Source organism: Bidens hawaiensis, unplaced genomic scaffold (genome assembly GCF_021521415.1).
Source record: "Bidens hawaiensis isolate Kalapana, Puna unplaced genomic scaffold, B.hawaiensis_p1.1 tig00029978_1, whole genome shotgun sequence".
In the NCBI taxonomy this organism is placed as follows: domain Eukaryota; kingdom Viridiplantae; phylum Streptophyta; class Magnoliopsida; order Asterales; family Asteraceae; genus Bidens; species Bidens hawaiensis.
In genome coordinates this window covers 128,676-144,190 of record NW_027494988.1, presented here as the reverse complement: position 1 = coordinate 144,190, position 15,515 = coordinate 128,676, and the positions used below count along the sequence as shown (strand labels likewise).

Here is a 15,515-nt window from a genome sequence, read left to right as displayed (position 1 = left end):
AAGTTGAGAAAAGAAATCGCTTGTTTTTCACAGATGGATGGTGAATCTTTGTACGAAAGTTGGGAGAGATAAAGATTTGTTAAGGAGATGCCCGACTCACGGGTTGCCACTTTATGATCAAGTGTACATGTTTTATAAAGGTCTATCGTTTCAAGCAAAGCAAACACTTAATATGGCAGCACGGGGCTCGCTAATGAGAAAATCTCCAGATGATGCTATTGATTTGATTTGAGAGCATGGCCATGTGCGACTATGTGTGGCCAGACGTAAGAACTCAGCCGTCTAATCAGGGTGTTCACGAGGCTGATGAAATGACTGATTTGGCTGCGAAACTAGAAGCCCTTACTCGTAAAATAGACCAGATGCAAGCAACCTGTGAGTTTTGTGGAGGACCACACCCGAGTAATGAAGTTTGAACCGTTCGAATTCTAGTTGGCAAACAAACACTATCACTGAGTATTATCAGTATTAGCATTTATAAGGCTTGAATAGAGGTTCGCAAGCGGAGAAAATCAAAACTAGAAAACATTTTTGCACAGTTTATCGTTCATTCGTTGAATCTTATTAGTTATGTAATGCGTTTTTATGATGGCCCAAACAATATGTTTAGGGTAGTAATCCAAATATTTGAAAAAAAAAAGGAACAGTTTAGTAGGTGGTTATGCATTAAAAATAGACTCTTGGCAATTTGCAAGTTGTTTGTTTTAGCTGACTTGTTTGAGTGACAAAGACAACCCAAGTCAGTACGTTTATTAGAAATAAGTGTTGGATTAACGACCAGTAGCCATGTCTCTTTGGAACAAAAGTTTGTTATCCATTTATCTGTCTTTAAAAAAAATAAAAATAAAAAAAGCAAAAAAAAAAACTAGTTTTAAGCCCTGTCTGTTTGATTATTTGTTATAAGCCAAACGGACGGATATAATACTAGTTTAATTGGTAAGGAATCCATTTGGTCTATAAACCCTACATCAATTGTCCATACAACCAACGTGGGACAAGCCTTCTCACTTGCAATGGTTTCAGTCTGTAACAATCGACCCTCCTTAAGGGCCAATGTCCTCGTTGGTCATGATTGGCTTCCTCAAGCCACCACTCCAATGTTGGCTTTGTTACCAATGATAGCCGGAGAGTTTAAAGAGAGTGATTTTAGAGTGAGAAACTATTCAGCTCAAACATACTCGTTAATCTCATTAACAGTTTATAACGACTTACGGTTAGAGAGGTCGTTACGCTAGTTACAATTCGACCCTTACACTATTGAGCTTATTACAAAGTAAGCTTCTATCAAATGACTAATACACCCCTGCTCAGAGTAACCCCCTTTTAAATATTTGCATTTTTTATTTGCTTATCATGTTTTCCTGCTAGAAGAAAATGTTTCAATTGTAAAAGTTGGCCTTTCAATTTTAGCTAGGATACTTATACTGTTATGTTATCATGAATAACCAAAAAAGAATTGTTATCTAGATGTAAATTAAGGCTATTGTAGTTTGTGCGCTTTATTTTACAATAATAAAAAGAGTCGAACGAGTTTGTTCAATTTTGTGTTTGTGTGTTTGATCAAGGGCCTCGCATCTTGGATCACCTTCTTCAGCAGGTCTTTAATAAATTGTTATTGGTAATCCATCTAATACAAATCACACATTCGCATATGATATATTAAACTCAAATAACAGAAAATCATGCTAAAAACATCAAGATTGATGGTTTATTTAAAGTAGCTTGTGCTAAAAAATCAAGTTTGAGTGCCAGTATTTGTGCAAGATATTAATGTTTAAACTAGTGTTTTATGGAAAAATAATTTCATAATAACTAGATGGTTATAATTACATATATTATCAGATGACAAGATTATAATTTAGGTAACATAACATCCTATACTATCTAACAAAAAGCTAGCATGAAGAGTGAAGACATGTGACGAAATTAAATAACATTTTTTTTGTATGTACGTACGAGTGTAGTGTTGTGCGCGGGCGTCAGTGTATATTTGTTTATGTGCACGTGAATGTGTTTGGTGTGTGTGTTACATACCATTCTCGTGTTAAGTTTACTACGTGTATATGGTCCTGTGAATCATGAATTCGTGATGCAAGCTAATGTGATAAACAACTAAACATAGAAATATCATGTCACACACCGACCAATGAAGGCGGAAACGTCGAGGCGCGACATGATTGCTCATCGCACAATGACACTATAAAGTTACAATATTTAAACAACTCATTTAAATCCATATCATCATAAATAACATAACAATTGTTCATACAAAATGCCAAATAGATAGATAAACAAATAACTTATTCTTTTATTTTCTAATATCCTAAAGCCAAGATAATAAGTTTCTTCAAGTAATCCAATCAAGCTAACATCAAACCTGTAACATTGCATAAAATAGAGTTTGTCAACACGAAGGTTGGTGAGCAATTTTCATAGTTTTGGACAATAAGTATATAGTATGAAATCCACAACTAGTATATGAAAACAATAAATAGTAGCAACAATTTAGAGAATAAAACCGTCAATAAGAATACATTGACGAACCGTCAATAAGAATACATTGACGACAATAATGAAATCGTCAATAAGAATACATTGACGACACCTTTCTATATGGGGATACCACATATACTCGGAATTAACGTATGATCATACTTTGATGAGACTACCCGCCTTAGCATTCAAGAATTTGCACATAATCATGTAAAGCATATAACACCAAATCGAGCATTTATTTAAGTAAACATACACAATACGTGTTGTGGTTTAAGACTCAAGTATAAATCATTTGAATTTGAATAAGTATGCAATGCCACCCCCAAAACGAAAGATGGAAAACGGGGGATGAAAAAGTACTCATATTAACAAGTAACTTGAAAGATAGTGTCGTGAATAATCGGAGAGATCGGTTTAACGAGTAAGACCTATATTAAACGGGTCTTGTGTTAGCAGGTAGTCTTGGAAGGGTTTAAAATAAAATACATGACAAATAAAATAAATAAATAAAGTTTAGGATTTAAAATGTAAATATTAGAGAAATTAAAGAAACGAGTTTTGTAAAATAAGTTTACTCGAAACCGGGTCTCGGTATTCTATTCATTAGTTTTTTTTCTTTTTTTACTCAACCTATGTTAAGTAATAATGTGGGTTAAAATGCGATATTGCAAAACTTTTGGTTATAAGAATACCAAAACGAGGTTTAAACGAGTGCTCGGGTTTGTCGGTTCGAGACTTGATAATTGGCCAAGCTCACAGTTAACTTCCCAAAATAATAAATGTTATGAGATGGCTTAATAAAATCAAAATAGACTTAACCAAGTATGTAGTTCTATTGTGAAGAACCTTAACGTTCGTTAAGCGAGTATACGACCTTATCGGTTCGAACTTGTTATAAGATCAAGTTGGTTACCGACATGCCAAGTATGTTTAGAAATTAACTAAAATTGATTTAAAATATAATCTTGAAGAAAAATATGAGTTTTGGTGGCTAAAAACACACTTGTGTGTTTTAAGCGAGTGAACTCGGTTTAGTTCGGTTTTTGGTTCGGTCCTTGACTTGGAATAAGACCGAGGATGGTTACCACATACCCAATTACCATGGAACTTGTAAAATAACTTATAAATAATAATACTCAAGTTTTACATTCAAAAAGTTAACAATAAAGCTTTTAAACAAAAGTTCGGTTTTTGGTTCGGTCCTTGACTCGGAATAAGACCGAGGATGGTTACCACATACCCAATTACCATGGAACTTGTAAAATAACTTATAAATAATAATACTCAAGTTTTACATTCAAAAAGTTAACAATAATGCTTTTAAACAAAAGTTCGGTTTTTGGTTCGGTTCTCAACTCGGGATGAAACCGAGGCTAGTCACCACATACCCAATACCATGGAACTTGACAAATATGAAAAATAAACTAAAATATGTAGAATTTAAGCAAGTATAACAAGTTATATGGTTAGATTTGTTAAATATATAAACAAGGACTACAAAGTCCTCCATGTAACCTTGCCTTACTAGTCCGACATTTCAACCGGCCGAGACCGGAGAAATGAAAGACCGAAGGTAAACAAGGAGTGTATATTATATATATGTTGTAACATCAAGCTTTAAGTATTGAGAAGTTAGTTAAAATGAAATATTAGCTTATGAAGAACAATCTTAGAATTCAAGAATTTGAGAGAGAAATGAAGAAATGAGCAAGCACAAATGAAGAAGATGGGTGTGTATATATAGGGTAAGTTGAATGGGTCTTTCATAAAGGGTGTTTCATGAAAATGGGTTGGTTATAGACCCAAGAAAGCACAAACTACAAATGGGTCCTTCAAGTCTCCATTTTGGTAGTTTTAGTCCCCGGAGTTCGTTTTGAGCGTTTTCGGGGAATTTTAAGAACCGAAAATGGTGTTTTTTTTAACCCAACAACTATAAAACAAATATTTAACATACAATCATCATTTTGATAATATCGAAAGGTTCGGGATACAAAACGGGTCGGGTTTACATTAAGAATACAAGTATAAAATAACCCGAAATTGACAAATGTCACAGTATCCCCTACTTTAGGAAATTTCGTCCCGAAATTAAGATGATGTAAATAAATTTGGATATTTCTCCTTCATCGAGTCTTCTCGTTCCCATGTAAACTCCGCGCCACGCCGTGATTCCCATCGAACTTTAACTAACTTAATGCGACTTCGCTTGGTTTTCTTTTCATTGCGGTCCATGATTTCAACGGGTCGTTCAACCATAATCATTGATTCATTGACTTGTACTTCGTCAAGAAATATATGGAGACTACCTTCGGCTAAGCACTTCTTGAGATTTGAAACATGAAAGGTCGGATGAACACCGGTGAGATCTTCCGATAGTTCGAGTCGGTAGTCTACTTTTCCGACTCGCTCAAGAATCTTGAATGGGCCTACGAAACGGGGAGCTAATTTTCCTTTCTTTCCAAAACGAACAACTCCTTTCCAAGGGGATACCTTGAGAGGGACGAGATCGTCGACATTGAATTCGATCGGTTTTCGCCGTTTGTCGGCGTAGCTCTTTTGTCGACTTCTAGCGGCAAGTAGGTTCTTGCGAATTTGGTTGATACAGTCGGTGGCTTCTTGGACCATTTCGGGTCCGGTAATTTGAGCTTCACCCATTTCGTTCCAACTAATCGGGGAACGACATTTGCGACCGTAGAGAGCTTCGAAAGGAGGCATACCGATGCTAGAATGGAAACTGTTATTGTAAGAGAATTCAATGTAAGGAATGTGAGAATCCCAATTCCCACCGAAATCGAGTACACACGCTCGAAGCATGTCCTCAAGTGTTTGAATCGTACGTTCGGATTGTCCATCCGTTTGAGGATGATAAGCGGTGCTAAGATCAAGACGAGTTCCCAAGGTTTCTTGAAGTGATCGCCAAAAATGAGACGTGAATCGAGCATCGAGATCGGAGATGATAGTCAAAGGTAAACTGTGGCGACACACGATTTCGCGAACGTAGATTTGGGCAAGTTGCTCGACGGAGTATTTTTCTCGAATTGGAATAAAGTGAGCGGACTTGGTTAGTCGGTCAACAATCACCCAAATGCTATCGTTGCCTTTTTGTGTAGTGGGTAGTTTCATTATAAAGTCCATAGCAATGTCTTCCCATTTCCATATGGGGATTGGTGGTTGCTCGAGTAACCCAAAGGGTTTTTGATGTTCGGCTTTGACTTTAGAGCAAGTAAGACATTTCGAAACGTATGTTGCTACGTCTTTCTTCATACCCGGCCACCAAAAGGTATTGAAGATCGAAATACATTTTATCCGCACTGGGATGAACAGAATATCGTGACTTGTGAGCTTCATCGAGTATGCAAGTACGAAGGTCATCACGATCGGGAACCCATAAACGATTGAGATAATACAATAAGCCATCGGGTTTTGTTTCGAGTTGAAGCTCAGCTCCACATGACATTTCGTCATACATGTTGCCTTCGTCAACGGAGGTACGTTGGGCTTGATAGATTTTAGCTTGGAGATCGGTTTGAACAGTGACGCTAAGAAGCAAGACGGATTTGACATTAACCTTTCGACTAAGGGCATCGGCCACGACATTCGCTTTACCGGGATGGTAGCGAATTTCGCAATCGTAGTCACTAAGTAACTCAGCCCATCTTCGTTGTCTCATGTTGAGATCTTTTTGGTCAAAATGTGTTGAAGGCTTTTGTGATCGGTAAAAACCACACATTTCGTTCCGTAAAGGTAATGTCTCCAAATTTTGAGTACGAAAACGACGGCACCAAGTTCAAGATCGTGAGTCGTGTAGTTCTTCTCGTTGACCTTGAGTTGCCTTGAAGCATACGCGATAACTTGACCTCGTTGCATGAGAACGCAACCGAGACCTTGATGAGAAGCATCGCAAAATACTACAAAGTCGTCGTTTCCATCAGGAAGGTTAGAACGGGAGCATTGCAAAGCATGTGTTTAAGAGTATTAAATGCTTCTTCTTGTTTGGATCCCCATTCATAAGGCTGTCCTTTGTGAGTTAGGAAAGTGAGGGGTAAAGAGATCTTGGAAAAATTTTGGATGAAACGCCGATAATATCCGGCCAAACCGAGGAAAGATCGAATTTCCGTGGGTGTAGGCGAAGTCTTCCAATCTTTGACGGCTTCGATTTTTGCGGGATCAACATGAATACCCTTGTCGTTGACGATGTGTCCCAAAAATTGAACTTCCTCTAGCCAAAATTCACATTTTGAGAATTTGGCGTAAAGTCGTTCTTTTCTTAAGACTTCGAGAATGGAACGCAAGTGATGCTCATGCTCGGTTTTGGATTTAGAGAATATGAGAATGTCATCAATAAAGACAATAACGAATATATCTAGAAACGGTTTGCAAACGCGGTTCATGAGATCCATAAATACCGCGGGTGCATTGGTTAACCCGAAGGGCATGACCAAAAATTCGAAATGTCCATATCGAGTACGGAATGCGGTTTTTGGAATGTCTTCTTCGCGAACACGCAACTGATGATATCCCGATCGAAGATCGATTTTGGAGAAACACGTTGCGCCTTGGAGTTGATCGAAGAGGTCGTCGATTCGTGGCAAAGGATAACGATTTTTGATAGTAAGTTTATTGAGTTCACGATAATCGATGCACATGCGAAATGAGCCATCTTTCTTTTTCACGAAGAGGACGGGAGCGCCCCAAGGAGAGGAGCTTGGACCGAATAAATCCTTTGTCGGAAAGTTCTTCGAGTTGGTTTGATAACTCTTGGATTTCCGACGGGGCTAAATGGTAAGTAGCCTTGGCCACGGGCATTGCGCCGGGCACAAGATCGATTCGAAATTCAACCGGACGAATGGGTGGAAGACCGGTAACATCATCTGGAAAGACGTCGAGGAAATCACAAACAATAGAGATATCTTAGATTTTTCTTTCCTTGTGGTCTTTTACCACCGCTTGGGCTAGGAACGGAACATACTTTTGGCGTAAGTATTTTTGCGATTGAGAACACGACATGAGATTGAGCCTTTTAGGAAACATTTTGCCGTAGACCTTGAGAGTTTTACCGTTGACAAGCGGAATCCGAATGAATTTATCATAACAAACGACTTCGGCACGGTGCAAAGATAACCAATCCATGCCAACTATGACATCGAAACTTCCCATTTGCATCGGAATGAGATCGATGGAGAATTTACGCTTACAAAGAGTGAGAGAACAATTACGAAGGACCGAGTTTATGGTGATAGAATTTCCATTGGCGACTTCGACAGAAAAGGGTCGAGAAAGTTTAGTGCGAGGTACGGCAAGAGTAGATTCAAACTTTAATGAAATAAAACTTCTATCGGCACCCGTATCAAATAATATAGAAGCCAAATGCTCGTTCACTAAAAACATACCGTTCACAACATCGTTTGCCACTTGAGCTTGATTAGCATTCATCATAAAAGCTCGTCCTTGGTTACCGGGATTTCCTTGAGGTGCATGAGGTGGTGGAGGAGGAGGTGCTTGGATGGCTTGCATGGGTTGGATGAGTGGTGCATTGAGTTGGGGAAGTTGAGGTTTGTAGGTTTGGACTTGGTAGGCTTGGGTTTGATAGTAAGGTATGGTTACGGTTTGGGCTTGGTTTGCAAAAGTGAGTCGTGGGCAATTGTTGCGGAAATGATTTGGGTCACCACAGTTAAAGCAAGCTCGGGGTTGTTGAGGAGGGTTTTGCGGGTAAGGTGCAAAGCGGTTTTGGGTGTTTTGTGGAGTGGTTCTTGGTTTGTTGGGTTGAGTACGTTGTGCGGAACGACATGTGTTACTTTGATGGCCAAAACGGTTACAAATGGTGCAATGGCGACAAGGTAAGTGAGATGGGTGATGAAGTTGACAATTGTTGCATAGTGGAAAAGTACCGGTATAGGGTTTTCGATTTTGTGGGGGAGCTTGGGGTTGTTGTTGCGGTTGCGGTTGGGTAACGGCATAGTTTCGGTGGTTTTGTTTGGGTTTCTTTTTGTTGTTGTGGCGGGAAGAGTTTGAGTAGTTGATGGCTTGAGGTGGTGGGTCAACTTTGGCTTGAGGTGCGGGTTCGGTTTTGCTTTTATCACTTTTCTTCTTGATCGTTAGGGTACCCGCCTTAACATGGTTTTCTGATAGCGCACCGGCTAGAGTAATTGCATCCTCAATGTTCTCGGGTTTGCTACTCATGACTGAGTCCCGAATTAGCATGGGTAAACCCCCGATGTATTTGTCGATTTTACGTTTGAGCGGGGTAACCAAATGAGGTACAAGGGTGCTCAATTCATGAAAACGGAGCGAGTAATTGGCATTATCACCACTTTCTTGTTTCAATTCCCAAAATTCGGCTTCAAGCTTTTGGAGCTCGTGTTTGGGACAAAACTTCTTCATCATGAGTTCCTTAAGTTCGGTCCATGGAAGCGCCATGGCAATTTCCGCCCCTTGGAGATGCATAACACTACCCCACCACGTAAGAGCAGTTTCCTCAAACATACTCGAAGCAAAATTAGTTTTCTTCGCATCAGGGCACTCGCTGTGTCGGAACACACTTTCCATCTTTTCAAACCATTGCAACAAGGTAGTCGCACAGTTCGTACCAAGGAATTTGGTTGGGTTAGCACCGGTAAATTGTTTATACAAGTAGGGAGCGGGTGTGGGTTCAACGGGTACTACAACGGGTGGAGGTTGGTTTGCTTGCAAGTGAGTTAGGAGTTTGGGAATCACAGCGGCGACTTGTTCGGCTACTAAAGCGGCCATCTTGCGTCTAGAGTCCTTGCGGTAGTGGCGTCGTAGCGGAGGCATTCTAAAAATTATAAAGAATTGTAGTGAGTTTGAGGGCATTGAGTTTAAAATAGAAGATGTATGTAACCATTTTTTTTACGTGAATCCTAGTGTCATAAGGATGAGAATGTTAGTAGAAATAAAGTTTATACATAAACCAAATGATAAAAACGTATATATAAGTATATGTTTCAAAGTTTCGAGAATTTAAAATTTGGACGTTTTGAAGTGTTGAAATTTGTATATAGTCGGAAAAATCGTACATGAACCACCATGATTTGATATTCCGAAAAAAAAAACAACAAAATTTCTTGTAAACATATATATAGTTGGGAAAATCATACATGAACCACCATGATTTGATATCCCGGCAATAAAAACTTATGTAAAAGTAATATATATGGAGTCGAACATGTGCACGTATCACCGCGTCTTTCATGTTGTTGACTCAAATCATGATAATAACATACAATAAAACGGAGATACAACTAGATGTTAAAAACACTTGTCCACGTATCACCGTGGCTTTTATGTTTTTAACACCAAAAATAAAGAGGCGACCGGAACGCTCGCATACGACAACTTAAAGTGTCGGCTCATATAACTCGAGTTGCTTGACCTAGAAACCAACACAAAACCCAATCATCCCAGGTAAGTAAATCACCTTCGATTCTTGGAATCTTTTTGTCAAATGATCGAATCAAGTGTTTCGTTCCCTACGGTCGTCACAAAACAAATTATAGAACCTAGCTTTAAGGAGATTGTAAACAACGAGATCCAAGTTAAGCTTGTGATCCATAAAACACAATATAAAAACTAATGTTTTGTTTTAAGGTAAAAATGCCTTAGAATACTATTGAAAGTGTGTGTATGTGTACATTTATGATGAGATAGATTTTTAAACAAGTTTATAAATAATTAATAAATGCAATAAACAATCAAGTAGGGTAAACACGTATGAGCACACGTATAGGGACCCTAGAGCATAAACTATACTAGGCTGTTACGTCTAACCACCTATCCTATAGTCGATGGCTCTGATACCAATCTGTCACACCCCGACCAATGAAGGCGGAAACGTCGAGGCGCGACATGATTGCTCATCGCACAATGACACTATAAAGTTACAATATTTAAACAACTCATTTAAATCCATATCATCATAAATAACATAACAATTGTTCATACAAAATGCCAAATAGATAGATAAACAAATAACTTGTTTTTTTATTTTCTAATATCCTAAAGCCAAGATAATAAGTTTCTTCAAGTAATTAAATCAAGCTAACATCAAACCTGTAACATTGCATAAAATAGAGTTTGTCAACACGAAGGTTGGTGAGCAATTTTCATAGTTTTGGACAATAAATATATAGTATGAAATCCACAACTAGTATATGAAAACAATAAATAGTAGCAACAATTTAGAGAATAAAACCGTCAATAAGAATACATTGACGAACCGTCAATAAGAATACATTGACGACAATAATGAAATCGTCAATAAGAATACATTGACGACACCTTTCTATATGGGGATACCATATATACTCGGAATTAACGTATGATCATACTTTGATGAGGCTACCCGCCTTAGCATTCAAGAGGCTACCCGCCTTAGCATTCAAGAATTTGCACATAATCATGTAAAGCATATAACACCAAATCGAGCATTTATTTAAGTAAACATATACAATACGTGTTGTGGTTTAAGACTCAAGTATAAATCATTTGAATTTGAATAAGTATGCAATGCCACCCCCAAAACGAAAGATGGAAAACGGGGGATGAAAAAGTACTCACATTAACAAGTAACTTGAAAGATAGTGTCGTGAATAATCGGAGAGATCGGTTTAACGAGCAAGACCTATATTAAACGGGTCTTGTGTTAGTAGGTAGTCTTGGAAGGGTTTAAAATAAAATACATGACAAATAAAGTAAATAAATAAAGTTTAGGATTTAAAATGTAAATATTTGAGAAATTAAAGAAACGAGTTTTGTAAAATAAGTTTTCTCGAAACCGGGTCTCGGTATTCTATTCATTAGTTTTTTTTCTTTTTTTACTCAACCTATGTTAAGTAATAATGTGGGTTAAAATGCGATATTGCAAAACTTTTGGTTATAAGAATACCAAAACGAGGTTTAAACGAGTGTTCGGGTTTGTCGGTTCGAGACTTGATAATTGACCAAGCTCACAGTTAACTTCCCAAAATAATAAATGTTATGAGATAGCTCAATAAAATCAAAATAGACTTAACCAAGTATGTAGTTCTATTGTGAAGAACCTTAATGTTCGTTAAGCGAGTATACGACCTTATCGGTTCGAACTTGTTATAAGATCAAGTTGGTTACCGACATGCCAAGTATGTTTAGAAATTAACTAAAATTGATTTAAAATATAATCTTGAAGAAAAATATGAGTTTTGGTGGCTAAAAACACACTTGTGTGTTTTAAGCTAGTGAACTCGGTTTAGTTCGGTTTTTGGTTCGGTCCTTGACTCGGAATAAGACCGAGGATGGTTACCACATACCCAATTACCATGGAACTTGTAAAATAACTTATAAATAATAATACTCAAGTTTTACATTCAAAAAGTTAACAATAAAGCTTTTAAACAAAAGTTCGGTTTTTGGTTCGGTCATTGACTCGGAATAAGACCGAGGATGGTTACCACATACCCAATTACCATGGAACTTGTAAAATAACTTATAAATAATAATACTCAAGTTTTACATTCAAAAAGTTAACAATAATGCTTTTAAACAAAAGTTCGGTTTTTGGTTCGGTTCTCAACTCGGGATGAAACCGAGGCTAGTCACCACATACCCAATACCATGGAACTTGACAAATATGAAAAATAAACTAAAATATGTAGAATTTAAGCAAGTATAACAAGTTATATGGTTAGATTTGTTAAATATATAAACAAGGACTACAAAGTCCTCCATGTAACCTTGCCTTACTAGTCCGACATTTCAACCGGCCGAGACCGGAGAAATGAAAGACCGAAGGTAAACAAGGAGTGTATATTATATATATGTTGTAACATCAAGCTTTAAGTATTGAGAAGTTAGTTAAAATGAAATATTAGCTTATGAAGAACAACCTTAGAATTCAAGAATTTGAGAGAGAAATGAAGAAATGAGCAAGCACAAATGAAGAAGATGGGTGTGTATATATAGGGTAAGTTGAATGGGTCTTTCATAAAGGGTGTTTCATGAAAATGGGTTGGTTATAGACCCAAGAAAGCACAAACTACAAATGGGTCCTTCAAGTCTCCATTTTGGTAGTTTTAGTCCCCGGAGTTCGTTTTGAGCGTTTTCGGGGAATTTTAAGAACCGAAAAGGGTGTTTTTTTTAACCCAACAACTATAAAACAAATATTTAACATACAATTCATCATTTTGATAATATCGAAAGGTTCGGGATACAAAACGGGTCGGGTTTACATTAAGAATACAAGTATAAAATAACCCGAAATTGACAAATGTCACATATCATAACTAAAATCATTTTAAATATCCGTGTAATGGTGTTTAGTGTTTATTATGATTAACATTAAGTATAACAACAATATATGGTAAAAAGTTGGAGTAAAGTGTTTTTAGTGTTTAATCAAGTAACAATAAATAGACACCACAATGCATAATTGAGCATAAATATCAAATCATGATAAAAAAATGTACTTTATTAAGATGAACCGGTGAGCAGTGCATAAATATCAAATCGTGATAAAAAAATGTACTTATTAAGATGACTGCGAAGGTAGAAGCCCTTGGTCACAAGATTGATCAGATGTAAGTAAATGGATCGTGCCCGAGTAGAGATTGTCATCACGGGAACATGCAGTTATGCATTAAAAAATAGACTTTCTTTGGCCAACTTGAGCTTCTTTTACATGGTATATATATCAATATACAACTATGCTCTCTTAATTAGAATTTGATTATCAACACAGTGCTGGCGCTCGGTATACCAACCGAAAAAGATAACACGAAACCATGGGGAAAAGAACATTCAAATCTAATCGTCGTACACGTGAAAACCGGTAGGTTTAAATGTGACGTTACAAAAATTAACATCAAAACGTAGAACAAAAGGTTAACGTGTATATTAGTAAAGTTAACTAAGGAACTTAAAAACTTTATTAGAGTAAACTGTAAGGGGGCTAAACATGCTCTTTAGTACAGTTCGGCACAAAACTTGTATTAGGCACAAAACTTGTATTGATTAAGCTTCAATGAAGTAGAGGGACTAAACATGCATGTGTATTAGTAAAGTTATAAAGACAACAAAGGAATTTGAGAACATTATTAAAGTAGAGGGGCTAAACATGTTACTAGCAAAGTTCAGGGATTAGTAAAGTTAAAAAAGAAAACAAATGAATTTCAAAACTCTAATAATGTTATTAGCAAGGATTAGAGTGAAAAGAGTTTTTAATAAAAAATTATAAAAGTTGTGACATGGCATTGTGTAATTGGCTCATGTTATGAATACATGATATGCGACCCGACATTTTAGTGTCTATATTATGATTTATTGATTAAGATACGCTTGGGTTACTTATCATATGTATTAGCGTTGAGTGTCTTAACTTAAAAACGCCATTATTAGCATGCTTAGTGATTCACATGTGCCATATAACACATTTTGCATCAAACATGGATTCATTGATTCAAAAAACTTCAAATTCAATGCTATCCTGAACACTTTTTAATCCAAGATTCAATTTCAAGACCGACTTGTTGGGTTTGGTGATGCTGGAATGGCTTCATATGTGCTCCATCTAACACCATCACCATACACAAACATTTATAACAAAACCGTATTGTGAAATTTTGTATAATAATATAACCCGACTTTGTCTTATCATGACTTACTAGCCAACTCAAAAAACTTTAAATACGTAGAAAAAGTAAGGGGACATTACATGCCCTAAAGACATGTTCTTGAGAACCCCGTTAACCCAACTTCTCTGACTTTCCCTTACAAACAAACATTTTAATACATTTTATGAGTCAATTACAAATCAAACGAAAATAGAACAAAATCGAGTAATATAAGAGGGAACGTGCAAATGGACGAAGACTAGAAAATCGTTTGAATCGAAGGACATACACAATTGTAGCTGTTTCAACATTTGATAAGGAGATTTGTGATTTATTATAAACACTACCAAATAACCATCTTGCAACAACTACACATGGTCACTCAAATGACTGACGTACAGAATCTCGATATAAAGCAGTTGGTGGGCAGTTATTGTGTTACAGACGTGCCTGATTATTAGTTGCAAAGCGGGCTGCGAGTTAGGCAACACTCACAATAGGCTGCCGATGGTAGGTTGTGGGTCGAGTAGCAAAGAGGGTGTGGGTGGCGTGGACAAATCAGTTACATATTATGGGTATATAGGTCAGACTATCTGATAACAAAATAATGTGTAAAATTTTCTAACTTCTATGTCATTTTTCATTTATCAAACAACCAATGTGATATTTTTTTATATGTCATGCAACCAACACCCCATATAAAACATCAAATAGTGAATCAAACGTAACCGTAGGATTTACTTCGATACAAAACCACATTTATGCAGAGGTGCACAAAATCGGGTTTTTTAATACCCGGTTTCGGGTATGGTTCGGGTATGACCAGGTATTGGAAAATCGGAAACTGGTAATAGCCGGGTCGGGTTTGGGGTCCAGGTATATGTACCGGGTTCGGATATAGAACCGAGCATTTGAATGCCCTATTTTCGGGGTTTTTTTTCAGGTAATTCCGTGTATTGGAAAAACCCAATTATAGGTATGGAACCGCTCTAGTTTTCAAGTATTACCGGGTACAAATTAGGTCCGATTCCGAGATCTATGCATCATCATCCTAATGAAATCGATGATTCGAGTCTCTTAAACACAAACCGTCTTAAAATAGTTTCCACATCTCAGAGCATTCCCAGCCCGTCCCTCATCCTCATCTCCATAATTACACTATATAACACCATATCTCTCTGTACAGTTTAATTAAATAATATTTTTTTATATTATTATCATTACAATTTTCTCTTTTCACCATATAATTTACAAAAAATCACTACCTTTTCCCCAAATTTACAAAAAATCTTCACCCTATAATTTACATTCACAACAATGTTGAATCCTCGTTATCATTTACAAATTTCCCACACAAACACAAAATTATAGGCATGGGTTGAGAATGCTCTCATAACCTTCCAAGCCTTTCTTTCTCTC

At 36.9% G+C, this 15,515-nt stretch overlaps 1 non-coding gene across 1 annotated transcript; it reads right to left on the bottom strand.

Annotated features, from left to right (window-relative positions):
• LOC143579805 (small nucleolar RNA R71) lies at positions 1 to 105 on the bottom strand. The gene has a single exon (XR_013143529.1). It is a non-coding gene; the product is annotated as a small nucleolar RNA R71 (small nucleolar RNA).
• Between the last annotated feature and the right edge of the window lie 15,410 nt (positions 106 to 15,515).